The sequence below is a fragment of the Tauraco erythrolophus genome, chromosome 5 (assembly GCF_009769465.1).
Source record: "Tauraco erythrolophus isolate bTauEry1 chromosome 5, bTauEry1.pri, whole genome shotgun sequence".
Classification (NCBI taxonomy): Eukaryota; Metazoa; Chordata; class Aves; order Musophagiformes; family Musophagidae; genus Tauraco; species Tauraco erythrolophus.
Genome location: NC_141469.1, coordinates 33,711,105 through 33,732,602, shown reverse-complemented (window position 1 = coordinate 33,732,602; position 21,498 = coordinate 33,711,105).

The window sequence follows — 21,498 nt, the reverse complement described above, 5'->3', positions numbered from 1 at the left end:
TAGCATGTAGCTGCCTGTTTCAGCTTTTCTTCGTTCTCTGCTGCCTCCATCTCTGGAAGTTGTGCTTGATTAGTGATGGATTACAAAGTCACACAATTGATAACAAAAGGCTGAGAAAAGCCCGTTGCCAGCATGTCTCATAAATAACTGAGTAAAATACATTGGACTCAAGATTTTGAAACAAGTTCCAAGTTTCTTCTTGTATTAGGACCCGTTTACCCCAAATGACAGTTCATAGGCCTTTTGCAAGAAAATTTTCAAGATACTCCACAGTGAAAATGAATTCTGTTGTGATTTTCTCCACTTGAACAGCTGTCAAGAAAAACCCGCAGCTAGCACAGACACTGATGGGTCACAACTAAACAGCATATGCAGCAGAAAAGAAGAGCAGGCAAGTTTACCTGGAGCTTGTGTGCATCATGACTGAAGTTGGCTGTAAGTATAGTCCCCGCTTTGACCGAAAAAAAAAAACCCCAAAAGACTTTTTCTTGCTTTGTTCTGATTTGCACTATTGCAGTCTGTTCTGGTTTAATCGTAGTGCCACCTAGTGGGTTGGGTTGTTTTTTTTTTTTAAACTCGACTAATGAGTATTCAGCATCTGTTGCTTGACCTGGTTGGCAGTCACAGATGTTCAGTAACAAGCATAGTTTTGTTCTTGAGCAGTCCTCTCCATATCGAGCGATCTTTTGCTCTTCACATCAATACCGGGTTTGAATATGATTTGATGATAAGTAATGCTTATCCTGAATTCTAAAACATAAACCAGCTGCTGCTTTTCAATTTGATGTGGTTAAAAGTGGCTCTAACCTCTAATTTCTGTGGACTCGTGATAGCATCAGGTAGTCTGGATATAATTCCCAGTTCCTCTACTGATTCACTTTGTGGTCTTGTGCAGTTATTTAACCTAATTTCCACATTTCTACAACTACAAAATAAGGGCAGTAATCTTTCAGTACCTTACAAGAAAGCTGTTTAGAGAGCACGAGGGAATTTCTGTGATATTTTGAAAATTCAAGACGTCAACTGAATGATAAGTCTCTTTTTTGTTACTGACATTGCACTTGGAGTAGAAGAGACTTGTAATCCTTTGAGATGAAAATGCTGTAAATGCAAGATTTGTGCTTGAAAAATTAAATGAAAAATTAAGGCATTTCTGTTCCTCTAAAAAAAGAGAAAAGCTGTTTCCATCTCCTAATGCTAGATGTAGTCGACTGATATTCAACCAGCAAGCAGAATGCCATTACATTTATGTTTCAGATATGAACTGTGTTATTAATGTTTTGAGGCTAAAGCCAACATGGAGTAGTATCCTATCTTCTCCAATCAGGTATGTTATATGTCATTCTAATCAGAACCAAATATTGAGCTATGGTGTGAGCAAGTGGAAAAAAATAAAACCCAAAAAATATCTTGGTAAATGTTCTAGCAGTGACCTTTCAAGCCGGTTACCAGGAAATATTTAAATCAAATTAGAAAATGTTAATTTAGCTATAAGACTGTTGCTGAACTGTTCAGCAGTGAAGACAAACTTGTTATTCATATCTGCACCCTTTAGAAAAGATTGCACATAAGACCACTTAGCCATAGTATTTCGTAGTCCATTGTGGGAAGATACTAGTGTAAAATTAAGGGACTGATCCTTGTCTATAAGATAATAAAAAAAAAATTTGATAAGGATTATTGAGACTGAGGATCAGCTACTCCCTGGATCCATTTCAGACAGAGGACAATAAAGGTTAAATCATTACTTGAATCCAGAAACTTTAAATCCTGAAATGCAGGTTGAGGTGGGGGGTGGTGACAACCTTACTTTCCTTAATCAGAGCAGTGCTAAGATGGTTAATCTGTATGTTCAGAATTTATAATTTTTAACGCAAACATTTTAAGAAATCTTCCCAAGAGAGAATGTATAATACCTACTTTCTGCCTCGTTTCTCCTTAGGCTGAAAATACAAAACCATACATCTTGCTCTGATTATAAAGAGTGCTCTTTGAGTTCCCATAGCTTTTTGCTAACCAGTTTGAAAGGTACATTTTGTAACTATCTTGTTGCCTGGAGAATGTTGTCGCTGGGTTGGAAATCTAATAGCTATAGCCACAGGGCTCTGAAGAGAGCTAATTAGAGCAATTTAGAATAACAAAAGTTCTGTTCCTGGGAGGACACTGAAGAGATCCTTCCCCAAAGCAGCATGCCACAATTTCAGAGACAATTTATTGTAATATTACTGCATAAGTCATCTGGTATCCCAAGGATTTACAAATCTGGGTATCTATTATGGTTTGTTCTCTTAGCCCTTATGTTATCAGGGGCACTCATGCATGTCTTGTAGCATTCCTGGAGATACAAAAATGGAAAAATTCTGTCCATCAAGCATTGTCTGTCTTACTTTAGTCTAGTTACCAGTCAGAACCAAGCTGTTCAAACGCACAGAAACAATCTTATATCATGCAGATGTTGCTTTCCACCTTGAGAAAAATTTATTGAGCTTTGAGACAATGGTTTTCGAAACAATTGTGATTCTCTTAGTGTGGTGTCGTGGATTTTCTTAGTATTTTTCTAAAAACTTAATTGTTACCTTTCAGTTTACCAGAATAAGTTGATAGGAGGTGAGCTCTCGTTTGTCACATTCAGATTCGCCAAGAAGAGAGCAGTTGTTGGTAATCATTTCTACACAAAGGCTAACAATGGAAGTGCTCTTATTAGAATAGTATTTTGAAATTCAGATCTACGTTTTTCTTTCTGTCTTAATTTTTCTTTAGGATTTGATGAATTAGTTGCTGCGGGCCCGTTTCTGCTGCCCTTGTGTATGAACGATTTGTAGTAGTCAAAGGGAGCGTTGCCCGGTGAAGGACTGCCAAGCCAGGTGCCAGGCAAATAGGCTGCCAGGAGCGCTGTAAAAGCCTGAGGCCTAGCTATTTATTGCTCAAGTGTGACTTGTGCAAATGTTTCTCCCTTGCTTTTTTTACATATTTTTTCTGATGACTGACAGGATGCTAAACGGTGTGGTTGGTCGGCCCAGTGCACGGAGCTGCGTTCAGGCACGATGTTTTAGTGCTCTCATTCGCAGTTCAGTTTCATAGGCAGGCTGTTCTTCCCGCACTCAGCTGGCTAGCAAAGGAGGAACGCTCACTCTGCTGGCATTGTGCAAGGGTATTGAAAAGCTATGAATGCAAGAAGCGTAAACCAAAATTTGGAAAGGTTATCTTCCGCTTTTATTCAACTCCTTGAGAAAGCAGCAAGAGCTTTTAGTTGAGTTTCGGTGAGTAATTAAGGAGTGAGTGAACACTCCTGTGGGACCACTGCTGGGCTCCATTCAGTCCTAATCTGGCTAGGCGAGCCTGGCCAGAATGGGGACAAAGAGTTCAGCTAAAAATAACTGCAGTGGGAGGGAATAAAAAAACTTCCAAAAATCTACTTGCCACATAAATAAAATCCACTTAATACCTTCTTGGTGCTTTATGTGAAGGTTGCAGTCTCTGAACCTAGACTTAGACCCGTCCCTAAAATGAGTGCTTCACACTTCATTGCCTTTCCACAAGCATCTGTGAAGGTACAACTTCAACCCTGTTATCAGAGCTCATATCGTCATTAAAATTAGACTGGTGAAATTTAAGGGGGGTGTGTTTTTTTCAGATATTCCTCAAAATCAGTTGGGTTCTGTTGCTGCTATCTATGGTCTAACTTCAGTTTTGGGAGTTTGTTTGGCTGTAAAACCTGTGCCAGGCAGGTATAGACAGAACTGAATGAAAGCCCTTGTTTTACATCCACAGTACTTACAGCTTGTTCGGAAATCAAGAGCATGGCTGCTTTCAGTTTTCTAATAGTTGTCACTCAAAGTACTTTCACTGCTCTTTTAAAGGTCACCTCAGATTTATGAATCACCTCAGGTTAATGCGTTAGTAATCAATCAGAAACCAGTTGAAAATTATTGTTTCAGCACTGTGAATGCTTTTGTGCTAGATGCTTATAAAATACCGGGAAAGGAATCTGTACTTCCATGCTATCTGTTAAAGAGAAATTCTGCTGCTGTAGCTGGATCCACATAGTCTTTCCTTCTGACTGTTACCAGCTCGTGGCCTCTGCACTGTGCTCTGATCTGACTGGACAAGCTGCTTCTCATACAGAGCTGCTTCTCATACGGAGCAATTGTCCGAGCAACCAGAGATCAGGTTAGGAAAGCTAAAGCCCTGATAGAGTTAAATCCAGTCAGGGACATCAAGGGCAACAAGAAAAATTTCTATAGATATGTCAGTGATAAAAAGAGATCTAGGGAAAATGTAGGCCCTCTCCAGAAGGAAACGGGGGACCTGGCTACCCGGGATATGGAAAAGGCTGAGGTTCTCAATGACTTCTTTGCCTCAGTGTTCACTGGCAAGAGCTCCAGCTGCACAGCCCAAGCCACAGAAGGCAAAGGCAGGGACTGGGAGAATGAAGAACTGCCCACTGTAGGAGAAGATCAGGTTCAAGACCATCTAAAGAACCTGAAGGTGGACAAGTCCATGGGACCTGATGAGGTGCATCCGCGGGTCCTGAGGGAACTGGCAGATGAAGTTGCTGAGCCACTATCCATCATATTTCAGAAGTCATGGCAATCGGGTGAAGTTCCTAATGACTGAAAAAGGGGAAACATAGGCCCCATCTTTAAAAAGGGGAAAAAAGAAGACCTAGGGAACTACAGGCCCGTCAGTCTCACCTCTGTGCCTGGCAAGATCATGGAGCAGTCCTCCTGGCGACTATGCTAAGGCACATAGAAAACAAGGAGGTGATTGGTGACAGCCAATATGGCTTCACTAAGGGCAAATCCTGCCTGACTAATTTGGTGGCCTTCTATGATGAGGTTACAGCATTGAGGGATGGGGAAGAGCAACTGACATCGTCTACCTGGACTTATCCAAAGCATTTGATACTGTCCCACGCAACATCCTTGTCTCTGGAAAGACATGGTTTTGATGGATGGACCACTCGGTGGATCCATCATCCAGGAATTGGCTGGATGGTCGCACTCAAAGAGTTGTGGTCAACGGTTCAATGTCCAAGTGGAGGCCTGTGACGAGTGGTGTTCCTCAGGGGTCAGTACTGCGACCAGTGCTATTTAACATCTTTGTTGGTGACATGGACAGTGGGATCGAGTGCACCCTCAGCAAGTTTGCAGATGACACCAAGTTGTGTGGTGTTGTGGACACGCTGGAGGGAAGGGATGCCATCCAGAGGGACCTTGACAGGCTGGAGAGATGGGCCTGTGAGAACCTCATGAAGTTCAACAAGGCCAAGTGCAAGGTCCTGCACGTGGGTTGGGGCAATCTCAAGCACAAGTACAGGCTGGGCGGAGAATGGTTTGAGAGCAGCCCTGAGGAAAAGGACTTGGGAGTGCTGGTGGATGAGAAGCTCAACATGAGCCAGCAATGTGCGCTTGCAGCCCAGAAAGCAAATCATATCCTGGGCTGCATCAAAAGGAGCGTGGCCAGCAGGTCAAGGGAAGTGATTCTGCTTCTCTACTCAGCTCTCGTGAGACCCCACCTGGAATACTGCCTTCAGCTCTGGAGTCCCCAACACAAGAAGGATATGGAGCTACTGGAACGAGTCCAGAGGAGGGCCGCGAAGATGATCCGAGGGCTGGAGCATCTCTGCTATGAAGACAGGCTGAGAGAGTTGGGGCTGTTCAGCCTGGAGAAGAGAAGGCTCCGGGGTGATCTTATAGCAGCCTTCCAGTACCTAAAGGGGGCCTACAGGAAAGCTGGAGAGGGACTTTTTACAAGGGCGTGTAGTGATAGGACAAGGGGCAATGGATTCAAACTGAAAGAGGGCAGATTTAGATTAGATATAAGGAAGAAATTTTTTACATTGAGGGTGATGAGGCACTGGAACAGGTTGCCCAGAGAAGTTGTGGATGCCCCATCCCTGGAAGTGTTCAAGGCCAGGTTAGATGAGGCTTTGGGCAACCTGGTGTAGTGGAGGATTTCTCTGCCCATGGCAGGGGTTTGGAACTAGATGATCTTTAAGGTCTCTTCCAACCCTAACCATTCTATGATTCTATGATTCTAAGGCCGACTCCTCCATTTCAAAGAGCTTGTAGCTTTTTTATGGCTAGCGCTGTTGGTAGTTTATTAGACCACCTTTTCCTGCTTGCTTAATTTGTATTTTAAGTCTATTTTTAAAATGGTCTTTCTGTTGTGTCCTTTTAAATATGTGTTTATTACTTTTCTATGACTCCCCAAGTACCTTGGCTGGTAAAGTCTTAATGAAAAAAACTACTGTGATGTTACAGCTACAAAAATCCTCTCCCTACTTGGAATGGGGCATGCAAGTTTGAAGAAGCTGAGGAAAATGAGAAGTATAATTATCTTGGGGTTATTTTAAGTAAAACAGGATAAATACATAGGAAATATATGGATATGCATCCAGCTGCTATGAATTTGTAATTACGTGATTAATTAAGGTTTAGGCCTTTCCTACAAAAGGTGGGCCATTTCCTCTTGGTTGTGGGAGATGTAAGAGTCTGTTGTGCAGCTACAGCCTATGTTGGTGAGCAACATCTGGTGACCCTGATGTGACTGAAGAATAAAGTGGCCCTGATGTGATTGTATAAAGAGACCTTGACTCCTGAGCCAGAGTGAGAATTCCTTTGACAAAGATGGTAAAGCTGCTATCCTGACAGAAAGGAGGAAGTGAGAATTTATGGAGTCAGAATGTTAAAAATCTTTGAAGAATCTACCCTGTCAGAATGAGGGATTAAAAAAACCTGCAAAAACTGGCAAACAAAAAGGGGGAGTTATGGATATGCATCCAGCTGGTATGAATTTGTAATTATGTAATTAATTAAGGTTTAGGCCCTTCATACAAAAGGGGGAGCCATTTCCTCCTGCTTGTGGGAGATGCAGCAACCTGTCATGGAGCTGCAGCCGATGTTGGTGAGCAACAGAAAAATGTTTTTTAATTATTTTGCAGTTATGAACTGTTAATGTGTTGATCCTCCCAATTCTCCATTATGCACGTAAAGCAAAGGGTAGATCTGTGCAACCGTTAAAATGATGTCTGTGGACTGATCTGTTCGGGCTCACTTTGTACAAGTTGAACACTGATAGGAGTCTGAAGTATCAAAGAAATTCTGCATGTGCTTGAAAACCTGTTGTGTCACGGTACATTGTTACGATAACTAGTTCTGAGCTGGTTGTGCTTCTGCAGAGCAACTAGTATCTGAGGTGCTTGTATCTCATACAGCTCTATGCTACTCTACAGACATCTTAGCAACTCTCTATGCATGATTTGACAGTGTTTCTGTTATTTGCAACAGAAGGAGCTGGTTTGGATTGCTGGTTGTTCTTTTTCAATAACAATTGTTAATACCTTTGTATAACACCAAGTACATGAAAGAGGTATGAACAAGAAGGTGAGGCTTCAGAGATAACTCTGAGAGCTCTAAAGTACATGCTGTACTCTTCTGCCAGAAGACCGCATGACAGACCCAGAGGATCTGTTCTCGTGGTTCTCCACATGGCAGATAACACTGTTTCAGAGCCAGCTTTTCAGTAAACTCCAGCTAAACTATGTAGATTGTGTAAGCAGTTGGCCAGTGCAGCTACAAGCAAGAGTATGGCACCGGAAAGATTTATGCGTTAATGGCGATTTCCGTCTTACAGCTCATAGGAAGGAATAAATTCCCAGTTGGGGGTAATTCTGAGGCAGCAAGCAAATTTACCCAGCTTTTTACTTTTCAGGTATTACCTGCCTTTGTAAGGGCTCTGCAGATGTAAGTGCAAAATGCTGATAAAGTTAGGTGATGACTTCAGGCAGTCTCAGCTTTTCAGGTGGAGTCACTGAATGGGAGAGACAGGACACATTTATCTTCCAGTTTGCTCAGTGTGATGGGTTGACCCTGGCCAGCAACAAAGCACCCACCAGGCGCTCACTTACATCCACCCACAGCAGGAACAGGGGAGAGGATCGGAAGGGCAAAAGCAACAAAAACTCATGGGTTGAGATAAAGACAGTTTAATAAGTGAAGGAAAAAATGAAAAAAAAACCAAACCACCAAGTGATGCAAAGGCAATCTTCACCTCTCACCATCAAATTGATGCCCAGCCAGCCTCTGAGCAATGACTGCCTTGGAAAGATTCCCTCCCCAGTTTTATTGCTGAGCATGACATATGGCATGGAATAACCTTTTGGTCCATTTGGGTCAGCTCTCCCAGCCTCCTGTATGCCCCCAGCCTGTTCGCTGGGGGTGAGCAGGGTGAAAACCAGAGGCGGCCTTGGTGCTTTGCAAGCACAGTTTAGCAACAGCTGAAACATCGGTCTGTCATTGACACTGTTTTAGTCATAAATCTGAAATGCAGCATCATACAGGTAGCTGTGAAGAAAATTAACTCCATCCCAGCCAGACTCAGTACATGCAATAGTAGATAGGCCTAACCCTACCGTGGGATAAGCGCTGTGCTGTCTATAAACACAACTTGACTGTGTTTGCATCTTCTGTTCGTATTTTCTTTAGTTCATGTTAACGACATGTATGCGGTTGACACAGAAATCCCAGTATCTTAAACACCTGATAAATTTTGTGAAAACTGTAAGCAAAAATTTTCAAATGGAACGGCTGAAACTTTGTATCTGATCTCTATTTATGCATGTAAATATTTTGGTCTTCAGACATATTCTTGCAGTTCCAGCAAGTTCGTAGTAGTCTGATCACTCAGGCTCCATTTTAAAGGGGTTGCATATTCAACATTTTTTGCTTGCATTTCATTATATAGTTTCATTGTATATTTAAGGGAAATTCTAGTTTAGGTAAATCTGCAATCTAGTTCATATAAGCCTCTGATTTAGAGAAACTTATTTCTGTAGAACCCTCTCTGTTTTCTTCTAGAAAAGTCTGTGCCCGTTGGTGAAATCTCACTCTGTTTAGGGACTTTCTGGAATGTCATTTCTAGCATTCCTCCATTTGCCTGGTAAGAGCCCCTACTTTATGTGAACTCCTGGTTTTGTGTGGCATTTGTTACGTTTCTTTCTGGAAGAGAAGATTGCTTGGAGCAGAGGAGCTGAGATGACATGTCATGTGGGATGAAGGTGGTATTAGGCTGGAAACAGGGATAAGTTGTTAAAACCAAGCTGATTTTTTTTGACTTAAAAAGGGTCAAGGGATAAGTTGAGCATCAGGTTTCATTTTGTTTGGCCAGTGATACCACTGTGGAACTTTTGTATCTGTCATTTAGGCTGGCAGCCAAATTCTCTGTTTTTTTCCACAAGGTAAGTTACAAATTGAGCAATTCAGGTGTTAAATTGTGTAGTCCCATTGTAAACACCCCACCTACCCCATCTGGTCTCCAGCAACTGCTCCAGAAGTGCACAAGCCTTACTAAGCCTTGTTCGTTTCCACCAGCTCCATGCTGATGTGTCATTTAAAACGTTTTTAGGTATCTGTTTTTAAGCACCTGAATTACTCTTCATACATCAGTTCTAGGAAATATGTCTAGAAAAATGCTATAAGCCACAGTTCTACACCTGGTATATCAGCTGAACCATTGCGACTGGTGTACGAGCTCCCTTGTGCATGTCAATAGAAGAGCCTGTCAAGGATATTTAAGGCCCAGCAAGTTGCTCTCTGTCTTGCAGTCAATAAGCAGCTTTACATCACTGGGGCTTGTCTGCATATGTTTGCGTGTCCGCTTGGCTCTTGGCAAAATTATTTGTACCCTTTCCAGTCTGCCCTCCAGAATCATCCTGAGGCCTTTGTTTGGCTCAGTCTTCTGGCCTTCAGTCTATTTTCCCTGTCTCTGCTCTTGTCTGCTTCACACAGTGTTTCTTGTGACCGAGATTCTTGTCTGTGGTTTACCCAGCTATTTCAGGAGACAGCCTGTCTTTTCACTCTTGCATTTTGTGCTCTGTCTTGTGAGCTTGGCAGAAACCTGAGGGTCACCATAACCTTGATTTGAGTCATCTGTATTCATCCCTGTATCTCATGTTGAATTCCTAGCTATTTACCAGTGTGTTCTTCTTGCTTGTAACCCTAAGAAAAACTCAGGAGACAGGCTTTTAAACCAAACCATTGGCCTGAGAAGGCTTGGGATGCTTCTTCTGTATCTTTAGACAACTAGTTCCTTCTAAGTGAATAGGAAGGAAGGTCGAATGTTTGGGTTGAGTGAAAAAGTAGTTTAACCTCAGGAAGGACTTCATAAACCTTAGTGAGAGTTGAGTTTGATATTTCCAGATGAGATATCTTTATTTGGCAAGAGTTGTGATGAACCAAATGTTCATTGCTTATCCTTGAGGCTTCTTGGGCTCTCTAAGATACATTGGTGCCAGGGATGAAATGTGTACATCTATAGTACGTATAGAAATACGTGTAGTGGTTGGGTTAACATAGTGTCAGGGTACTACCATGTCCGTTTGATGAGCTTATCAATGTGTATCACGAACTCAACTGAACACTTAAAATTTATTTCCTTGTTTAGAAAGCATGTAGTCCTAGTAACGGCATTGAAAAATCTCTTTCCAGTCATGTCAAATTTGGTGCATTTGTTCCTACTTGTTAAAAAAAGATAATGTTGATCTGTATGATTTAACCATAAATACTTGCCTGGTGCTTGGGCCACACTGAAAATAAACCCCATTGCATTTAACAAGAAATGCCTCCCCATATGCCACACAGAAGTGGCAGCCAGCATGCAGCAGATTGGAAAGATGTTCTGTTATTTTTCTGAAGTTCTGAAGTGAAAAGAACATGCCTGTGAAAATATTTAAGTAATATATTCTTCTTATACTGTGCCTTATGTTCTGTAAGTGCCTCTGAAAATCAATAAAAACAAATTGTATCTAATGTATTCTGTGTTTTGCAGGGATGGCAAGCCTTTCCCCCTGATTTATTAATGTTTGGAAAGAAGTCATTGCACATAAAAATCCTCTATTAAAAAAAGTAATTCATGATGTTTTAATATCTGTTTCCCCTAGTTAAAGAAGAATAGGAAATATAGGAGTGATTGTTCTTTTGCTTTTGTGAAAATATTTCTATTTTTTGACAGTGACTGGTATCAAGAATAACAATAAAAAAAAAATAAGCCATACTGAGTATTCCTCCTCTGATTCAGTTTTATGACTACTCAGAGAAGATAGGGTACAGACAATTGTTCAGCTGCAATAAAGTCCTAATTTTTATTGTGTAGAACTAAATTTATCCTTGCTGGAATTTTTCTGAAATCAGCAGAGTTACGTGTGCTAGGCATGAGAGTGACCTGCTCTGAGTGTGTTGTCTGCTCTTGTGAGACCCCACCTGGAATACTGTGTTCAGCTCTGGAGTCCCCAGCACAAGAAGGACATGGAGCTGCTGGAGCAAGTCCAGAGAAGGGCCACAAAGATGATCCGAGGGCTGGAGCATCTCTGCTATGAAGACAGGCTGAGAGAGTTGGGGCTGTTCAGCCTGCAGAAGAGAAGGCTCCGGGGTGATCTTATAGCAGCTTTCCAGTACTTAAAGGGGGCCTACAGGAAAGCTGGAGAGGGACATTTTACAAGGGCATGTAGTGATAGGACAAGGGGCAATGGCTTTAAACTGAAAGAGGGCAGATTTAGATTAGATCTAAGGAAGAAATTTTTCCCTCAGAGGGTGGTGAGTCACTGGAACAGGTTGCCCAGGGAAGTTGAGGATGCCCCATCCCTGGAAGTGTTCAAGGCCAGGTTGGATGAGGCTTTGGGCAACCTGGTATAGTGGAGGATTTCTCTGCCCATGGCAGGGGTTTGGAACTAGATGACCTTTGAGGTCCCTTCCAACCCAAACCATTCTATGATTCTAGCCAGCACAGAGAGAAGAGCATAGTGACTCGCATCTGTGCCTTTCAGGTGGATGAGATAAGCTTTTGTTGTTTCAGACGAAGGATGCTGTTCCATATCTTGTACTTCATCTGGAACGGTTTACCACATGCCCGAATAGGCAGAAGCCTTCTTTAGAAACAAATTGGGGTTAGTACTCATGGAATGTTCAGGCTTGGTATTTTCTACAGAGTATCCGGAAATCAAGGAGGTGAGGGCACGGAGCTTTGATTTTTTTTTAAAATACAAATAAGTTTCTAGAATTGTATGAGAATATTTTGGGTTTGTTGTTTTGTTGTGTTTTTTTTTTAAAAAAAAAAAAACAACCAAACAACAAGAAAATAAGCTGATGGAAGTTTTTCTAAAGGTATTTTAATGAAATAAATGTGTCAGAAAGGAATAGAGGAAATAAGGTTTACACAGAAGTAGTACCAAACTGAGGTTTGACATCCAGTTTCTATTTTGAGATTATTCATTTTCTCCCTATTAGGCTGTCCAGACCCACACTGAGCAAGTTCTCTGTAAACTGAAGATTCGTAATTCACTCCCAACATTTCATGTTCCAGTCTCCTTTGTATTGATGTGAAAATTAGATTTTTAATAGAGTTGATTAATTTTTTTTCTCTTCCCTTGGAAGTATCATGTGTCCAAAAACGTATATAGTTCACTTCTGTGCCTGCTTATTTTTATTTATTTTAAATGGATTCCCTCACTCTCATCAGTAGCATATGTATGATACAGGTTGCCATGGTAAATATGAATTTTTTATTAGCATCGTAAATATTAATTTAAAACATGAGAAGCTGGTAACTGAGATCTTAACAGTGCTTTGGAGATTTTCCTGCTGCTGAGGTGATAGAAATTGTATATCAGGTTAAAAATGTGTAAAGCAACATGTCTTGGGAAAGAAGTCCTGTAGTGATAGTACAGCAGCCTAAGGGCACTGAAATGTAGGATATTTGGACTGTGAAGCATAGACAATAGGAGGTCAGATATAAGCTGCTGAGAGTTAATACTAGAGATGACATGGAACCAAGATTCAAGTTTTAAACTCCTTCCTTACATTTTCAGACTGTTTGTAGTCAGCTCTTTGCATCAGAGGATGACTAATTGGCTCAGCTGAATCCCATATAGAAAAGAGGGTGTGAAGAGACATGGTCAGCCTCAAGGCAGGGAGGAGGACAGGGCTGGCCTCCCAAAGGTTCATTTATGACTTTACATCTAACTGTGCTAAACAAGTAATTTTAGGCAGATTTTTGAAAACTCCCAGTTACCCAAATTCCATTGAACTCAATGGGAGTTACCTGCCAGGAAGTTCTTGAAAAGTCACCTTTTAGACATACCGTGTCTCTAAAACTCATGTCCTTCAACCTCTGTTGAATTGTTTGTAAAATGTGATCGATGCGGCTTTCTTTCTTGGGAGATGAGTAAATGGAAGTATTTTGGGGTAGGTCTTAGTTTTGTCCAATGTAAATTTGTTTCTGCATAACCTGTGATTCCTGATGAATTTCTATTCATCCATGAAGTCCTTGGTGTTACGATCGGGTGTTAATTTTTCACTGTAGATTCACTTTTGGAGCAAAAAGTTATGAGAGTGTTGTCTTGCCCTGAGACTTCGACTCGTATTTGATGCTGTCACTGAAGGGTGATTTTAAAAGCAGCTACACGATGAGAGGTACCATCTTTCAGCCGATATGTTAAATTGAGGTCGCTCCTGTCAATGGCCCTCTTAAAAATCACGTCTGTGTCTTGTCAGATATTCCATTTCCCAGTGAAATTAGTTCTAAAAATCAAGGACTGTGTCTGAGATATTACAAAGCCCATAATGGTGGCTCTGTTCGCCCCATCTTCATTGCGCTACTGATATTTCACTTACTATTTTTGTCAAGACTTATTATAAAACTCAATTTTACTCCGTTCTATATCACAAGGCAGCATATGTCACACTGACTCCACTGAGCAGAGTAAGATTACTACATGAAATCTTATATCATCTTGTGATATAGGTACACAAAAGATTACTCAGAAAATAACTTGTCACCACTGTAGACACTTCATGGTTGCTGGAAAAAGCACTCCGTGCTGAAGGTCACATGTATATATACACTGATTTAACAGCTCTGTTCACCCTTTGCTAGAACAGTGCTGCTAGCAGTGTGACAGGAGGTTAGTAAAGCTTCACACTTTCAAGGAAAACTTTCTGATCCCTTCTCTTTAAAGGACTGAAGTTCCTTATATTAAAAGGAAACAGAACTTTGTAACTACATTATTTTCTGAAAATAAAAGCACTCTCAACTCCATTTCACCTTGAACACTATTAATACTCCAAATGTGTCGCAAATGTTGCCATATGGAACACCATAGTGGCTGCAGCATTAGATTTGACACTTTCAGATTGTTAGTTCCTTGTTTTGAATCATGTTGGGGATTTATTTTTTTTAATAAGACAAACAGTTAAAATAGTTCGGTGTCTCTGGTTCTTTCAACTGAGATGTTAAAAAGCATAGTCCTCTCGGATTTTTTTGTAGACTGAAATCTTGTGACCCATTCACAAGAACAGGACTTAGGAAAGCTGATTCTGGGTGCGCGTCTCTCATCCATACTCCTGTTCACTGTACTGTGTGTTCCTCTGCTTCATGCATTCCAGTAGCGATTTCACAGGTAAGAAGGCTTCCTTTCTGCTACTCTTATTAAAAGACACTTAGATTTTGCTGATTTGTAATCTATTGAAATACAACCTTTACTATTAGTGTCCTGAGCCTTTGAGGTGGCTTCCAAAAGCCCAGGTCTTTCTTTTGGTCCTGTGCATTCCCAACTGAGATGGTTAGTTTTGCAGACTCACCTTTTATGTGTTCTGACTTACTGTGTATCTAGAATTAAAGTTTGTTTTGGCTATGTGACACTGGTTGATTTCATGTCTTAAAACACTTCACAAAACCAGTAAGTTTCTTTTGTTTCTGTGGGATGTATTTGATAAGAAGGGACAACTTTTCACATTCTTCTTTTGTCAGTCCACAAAGATGATGTCCTAAGTGACTTGACTTCTAACAGACCCACGTTCGGTTCTTTACAAGGTTCTGATCTCGCTTTGTGTTAATTGATTTCTTTAATGATTCCAGCGATATCTTACAACAGAAGAATTTTGTGTGACCCAGTTGTGTTGTGCTCTTTGTAGTCCACAAATCAATAAATGCACTTAAAGAAATAAACTCTGAAAACATAAATTATAGATATAGGCAAAGGTCACTCTCTGCCAAATTCCTCTCCCTGATTTCTAAATGAAGAAGGCATAAAGCAGCATGCAATTTGTGAAGTCTAGTGACAATGTTTATTTTATATATAAATTAGACTGCAAGGGTTCCATTTTGGAAATGGAATGGAAAAATTTCAGTGAGCAGAATTCCCTACCCGCTTAATGGAAATGGAGACCTCTCCTAGTGCATTATGTAACGACAAATCGTAGAATCATGGAATAGTTTTAGGGTTGGAAGGGACCTCAAAGATCATCTTGTTCCAGCCCCCCTGCCACAGGCAGGGAAACCCTTCACTACACCAGGTTGCCCAAGACCTCATCCTACCTGGCCTTGAACACTTCCAGGGATGGAGCATCCTCAACTTCTCTGGGCAAACCGTTCCAGTGCCTCACCACCCTCTGAGGGAAAAATTTCTTCCTTAAATCTAATCTAAGTCTCCCCTCTTTCAGTTTAAAGCCATTGCCCCTTGTCCTATCACTACACGCCCTTGTAAAATGTCCCTCTCCAGCTTTCCTGTAGGCCCCCTTTAAGTACTGGAAGGCTGCTATAAGATCACCCCAGAGCCTTCTCTTCTCCAGGCTGAACAGCCCCAACTCTCTCAGCCTATTTTCATAGCAGAGGTGCTCCAGCCCTCGGATCATCTTCGTGGCCCTCCTCTGGATAGGCTCCAGCAGAGTGAGAAACATTATTGCACTCAGTTTCTCCATGTGGAATTACTTCTTGATTGTAAAATGGCAGCAGAGTCTAAGCACTTTTACAGTAACCAAGCTGGGACTCGAACTGGTATTCTACCACTTCATTTGAATTCTAATTATATAAAATAAATAGACACCTTTTAATATTTTTCAAGCCTTTAATGTTGAATTACAATGTAAAACTTCCTAATTATGTCAAATGCTGTCATGAAGAGTTCACTTGAAAGCAATTCAGACATTACAGAGAAGGGTATGGCTTATTCATCTTATTATTTCTTTCACTTAACTTGAGTTCTAATGTGGAATTGCTTTAATAGTTTTGTCGCTGTTTTAAATGTTCTGTGGGCTTTCCTTCTTCACAGAAATTTTAGTCACCATATTTAATTTAGTAATCTTTCCTTAATGAAATTAGTTATTTATAAAAGTTGGAAACCTTGTAGGCAAAATCCTGTGTATATTCTCAGGATGGATAGAGCATAGATAGGAAGAATGTAGGGCTGTTGTCAGGTAGACATGGTCATCTGAATCAAGCTGCATCAATTAAAGTCATCACCACAGCCCCGGGAAACAGCAGGGCTGTGTCCTATGCTCTGCATTGTGCAGGTGCTCTCAAACCATGTCCTGGCAAAGTCAACTAAGAGCCAGCTTTGCACTGAAGGAAAGGAGCAGCATTTACTCATTTCTTCTACTGGCAAAGGTTTGGCGGCAGTAGCCTATGGCAAGGGATAGTAGCCAGCCACTTAAAATTACTGATACCTGCCCTTGCATGCTTCCTTGCAACATGAATGTGAATCATGACCTGAACTTCCATTTCTCTTGTTCGATGATACTTCAGTCTTATTCTGGTGTAGAACTACAACTTCTAGCATTACAAATATACTCATTTTTTCTGTAAGTTTGCAGTATGGGTAGTGAGGCAGGTTGTCTATACCAGTGTAATGTGAATGCAAAACACTTCTACTGTGAGTTAATAACAGTGAACACTTCAGCCTTATTTTAAATTGCTAAAAATTGCGCCAAGCTATGGACTATGGGGGTTTGGAATCTTTCCACAGTAGGTAAAGGGATTTGTGCTAACTATGTGATAACTAACATGTAAAAAAATCTAACAGTTCTATGGTATGTACATAGCCTGTTTTTCTACAGCAGACATAATTTTATTTGCTTTTGAGGTAGTGTGATAGTTCGATGTGGGGGAGGGGGTTCTGGTGATAGGAGAGGGGATTTGCTCCCTGTGCCACCAGATTGGACTCCCATCCCCCTCAGGGTTGAGCCAATCATCAGCGCCTCTGTGAATTGCCCTATTTAAGTTGGGACAAAGGAACAGGAAATCGTGCTTTGCCCAGGAGTGAGGAGAAGGGAGGAGTGCACTGCCCTTGCTCCCTGTCCCCGGCCGGGCGGCTGCCCGCACCGGGCCAGTGCCACGTGTTCAAGATGGCGGCGGCGGAGCCGCGTGGGGAACTTGGGAGAGCCCCACTCCCAGGGTGCCCGCTAGGCCAAGTTCACCCAGAGAGGACTGAGATCTGAGAGAAACAGCCACACAGACACCAGGTCAGTGAAGATGGAACGGGAGGAGGTGCGCCAGAGATGAGTTTCCCTGCAACCGGTGGCGAGACGGCAGGTGGCCCCCCTGCAGCCAAGATGGACTTGACGGAGAAGAGACCCACTCGCGGCCTGTGGAGAAGCCCATGTTGGGGAAGAGATGCCTGAGCCTGAGAGAGGTTGTGGAGCATGGGATGCATGATGAGTAACTGTTAATAAAGGAGCTTGGGATGCATGACAAGGTTGTGAGGCATCTAGAGTCTGTGGGATGACCCACGCGCAAGCGAGTGGCCACAACTCCCTAAGAATCCTAGACTGTGGTAAAGCCCGCACTGGAGCAATCTGATGGGGAAGGATTGCATCCTGCGGGCAGGACTCACGCTGGAGAAGTTTGTGGATTTTTTTCCTCGTGAGTAGGGGATCCATTGGAGCAGGGGAAAATGGTGTAAGGACTCCTCCTCCTTTAAGAAAGGAGCGGCAGTAACAACATGGATGAACTGACCTGCACTCCCCCATTCCTTGTCCCCCTGCGCCGCTGGGGGGGAGGTAGAGCGGGGAACAAAAGGAAAGGGGGATGGGGAGAAGGTGTTTTTAAGATCTGACCTTGTTTTCTCTTTATCCTCTCAAGTAACCGGTTATGTTTCCCTTTGTCCTTTTAAGCAACTGTTAATAAATTGTTTTGTTTTAAGAAAGCTGTGTCTGTTTTGCCCGGGACCATGGTTGGTGGGTGCTCCCTCTCTGTTCTTGTCTTGACCCTCAGTCCTTTTATTATAAAACCATGACAGGTAGCATCTACAAGTAATTATCATTGTGCTTTTTGAAACGTTAGCTTCTGCACAAGTACTGGTCTACTTGCTTTGTCAATTTTGGTTTGACTTAAAGGGCACTATTGAACCAGTATTTGAATCAGTGCTAGTCTGTATAGATGTTGATGAAAGGTGGGTAGACTGCTATCCAGAAGGTGGGGAAAGGGACAGATAGGCTCTTTAGCTAGAGGTTAGCACACCTGATGCAGAGCATCAAATTGGTAAATGTGTGATGTGGTGCAAAATCAGCCAATGTAGCTCCAGCCACAACTGGCATTGTTTAAGGTGAGCTTTGCCCTTGTCCTGAAAAAATGAGGAGGACTTGTGCATTCTGGCTTGTTGGCTCTGATGCGAGGAGAATGACTTCCAGCTGAGAGATGGCAACATTCAGCTTTAGGGCAGTGACACTGCCTAAGGCAGTGTTAGGGCAATAACTGATCCAGAAAGCTGCTAAAAATCTAGTTTATATTTGTTAGTTTTGTGCTATAAAAATGTAGATATAAACTTAGAAGCAGATGCAAAGTGCACACTTGTAAGCCAGATCAGATGTAACACAAGAATGTCATAATGTTCATGCATAATACTTCAAAATATCATTCATTAAGCCTGTGCAAGTCACAGAGAGATTTGGGGGGAAGAAACAGTACTACACTACAAAAATTACTAAGCCTCACTGTCTAAATCAGCTCAGGCACAGGAAAGAATAAATGTCAGGGAAAGTCAATAAGACTTGGCTCTCGGGTAAGCCATGTTATTTCAAATGTCATGCTCTGTACTAAATAGTGACTCATTTTGTACATGTTACTGAATCTTCTTGGGAAATGATCTAGATTAAACTAGTGCCTGCAAAAGGAGCAGTCACTCCCTGGCCATCCATTTCTGATTTTTTTATTCTTTAAATATCGATACCCTTGCAAGGGGTCTAAGAGAAAAAATTGTTTATAAACTAAAGGTGACCTGAATGCCCAGTGAAGATCTAGGCAAAGAAACCAAGGGTGTCAAATGCCATATGAATTCTGAGACAGGAATGTTAATGTACAGAGACAGACACACTTGCAGCTCTTAAGTGTATGTAGTCCAGATCTGAAAGAGGGTTTCATATGTACTTACAATTTTCCAGGAAATATTTCACTGAAGCTGTATTTTTGCTAAAATAAACATCTCCAATTTATTGAGCTGAATACTATAGTGTTTTCCAGTTTTTCCTCTCTCTAAAGTCTGCTTAACTGTCCTCGAATTAACATGGATGGTTTTGATTGTCAAATACTTAATTTTGAATTCCAGGTTGTTTTCTAGAGGAAAGTTGTTTTTTCTGGTTCTATCAGAACAAACAACATTAGATTGTATATGTGTCGATCTCTGCTCTTCTCTCATGTTAGTCTTGTACTCAGTGCAATCAATGGCTCAGTCTAATACATACTGAAAGCAGTAGGAGGTATTCTCTTGATTAATAGGAGTAGGACTTCTCAAAGAAAAAGAAAATAATTGTCCGAGATCAGACTCTGGCATCCAGTTTGTTTTCTGCAATATTAAGTATCTTTCCAGACTTTTTTGTGAATGTGAGAGAGATTTTAGAGAACGATCTTTAAGTCTACAACAGGAGTTGAAGGAGCAGAAATATTTTGTTTTGTTTCGGTTCCAACCAGATACATGCTTGATTATAGTGTTCTCCTCTTTGACACCATAGAAAAGATCTGGCAGTTAATAACTCTGTTTCGAAAGCTGTGTACTTTGGCTGTAAATAGCATTCCACATGGAAAACTGGCACAGCAGGTGTCAGCTCAGGGTACTTGAAATTCTTCCTCCCTTTGCTACCGAATTAGGCACAGGAAACGTTGTAAGGGTTTTGTGGTTTCATGTTCCGCTCTGCTGTTCCTCATTCTCGTTACTGCTATTTTACTTCCCATCCAGCCTACCACAAGTTTTTTAAATGGATGAGGTTCTACAAAAATGCAAGAAAGAGGACAATGGAAACTGCAGGCTCGGTAGCATCACCTCAGTCCCTGAAGAGATTATGGAGCAAGTCATATTAGAAGCCACTTCCCAGACATTTGAAGAGCAAGAAGATAATTGAGAACAGCACAGATTTACTGGAACAAATGATACCTGGCCAATTCTTTACCTTCTGGAGTGAAATGAGTGCTCTGTAGTTGAAAGAATAGCAGTGGATGTTGTTTACCTTGACAAGGCTTCTGACATGGTCTCCCATACCATCTTTGTAGCTAAACTGGTGAGACATGGATCGGGTAGTGGATGAAAAATTGGACTGTTGGCTCAAAGAGGAGTTATCGATGGTTTTAAATAAAACTGAGAGGCAGCTACAAGTGATCCTCCTCAGCGATCGCTACTGGGCTGATACTGTTGAACATCTTCATCAGCATGAAGGGGCAACATGCACCCTCAGCGTGCTCGTGAATGATGCCAAATTGCGCGTGGGAGGGGAGCAGCTGATATGCTGGATTGGAACAGAGCTTCCATACAGAGGGACCTCAACAAGTGGGAGGAATGGGCTGGTAGAAGCATCATGATGTTCACAGTGCAAATACACTGTTCTGCCAAGACAGCTTAGTATGGGCTGGGGGCCATCTGGCTAGAAAGTAGCTCTGCAGAAAGACCTGAGGGGTCCTGGTGAGCAACAAGGTGATCACGAATTAGCAGGAACACCCTCAGAGCAGTGAAAGCCAATTGCATATTGGGCTGCCTTATTAAGACTGTAGCCAGCAGATCAAGTGGTTATTCCCCTCTATGCATTACTTACAAGACCCCATGTAGAGAAGTGTGTTCAGTTTTGACCTCCTGTGCAAGAGAAAGATTGACAAACTTTAGCAGGTCCAGCAAGGAGTGAGTAAGATGGTTAGGGAGCTGCAAGATAGGAAAATCAAGGAAAGTTAAGTCAGTGAAAGGAAAAGTTGAAAGCACTGTGCTTGTTTACCCTGGACAAGTAAAGGCCGAGGGAGGATCTAACTGCAGTCTTCCACTATCTCCAGGAGGGATAATAGAGAGGATGGAACCAGAACTGCACAGTGAAAGGCCAAGATGCAATGGATACAAGCTGCTACATAGAAAATTCAAAGGCATTAGGAAAATGTCTCCAATATAAGGTAGTTTTGTTTCAGAGGGAGGGCACTTAGGTACTGGAATAGGTTGCCTAGAGAGGTTGTGGAGGCTCCATTCTTGCAAATATTGTAACTTGTTAAGTCCCTGAGCAACCCATTTTCACTTTGAAACTTACTATGTTTTAAGCAGGAGGTTGGGCTCAATGATCTTCAGAAGTCTCTTCCAACCTAAACTATTCTATAATTATTATTCCTTTCTGTAGTAAGTCTTCACCTCTGGACATGACATCCTTCTGAAATGTAGGAGAGATGTAGCAAGGAGAAGGGAAAGCAGTGTGAAGTTTGGAAGTT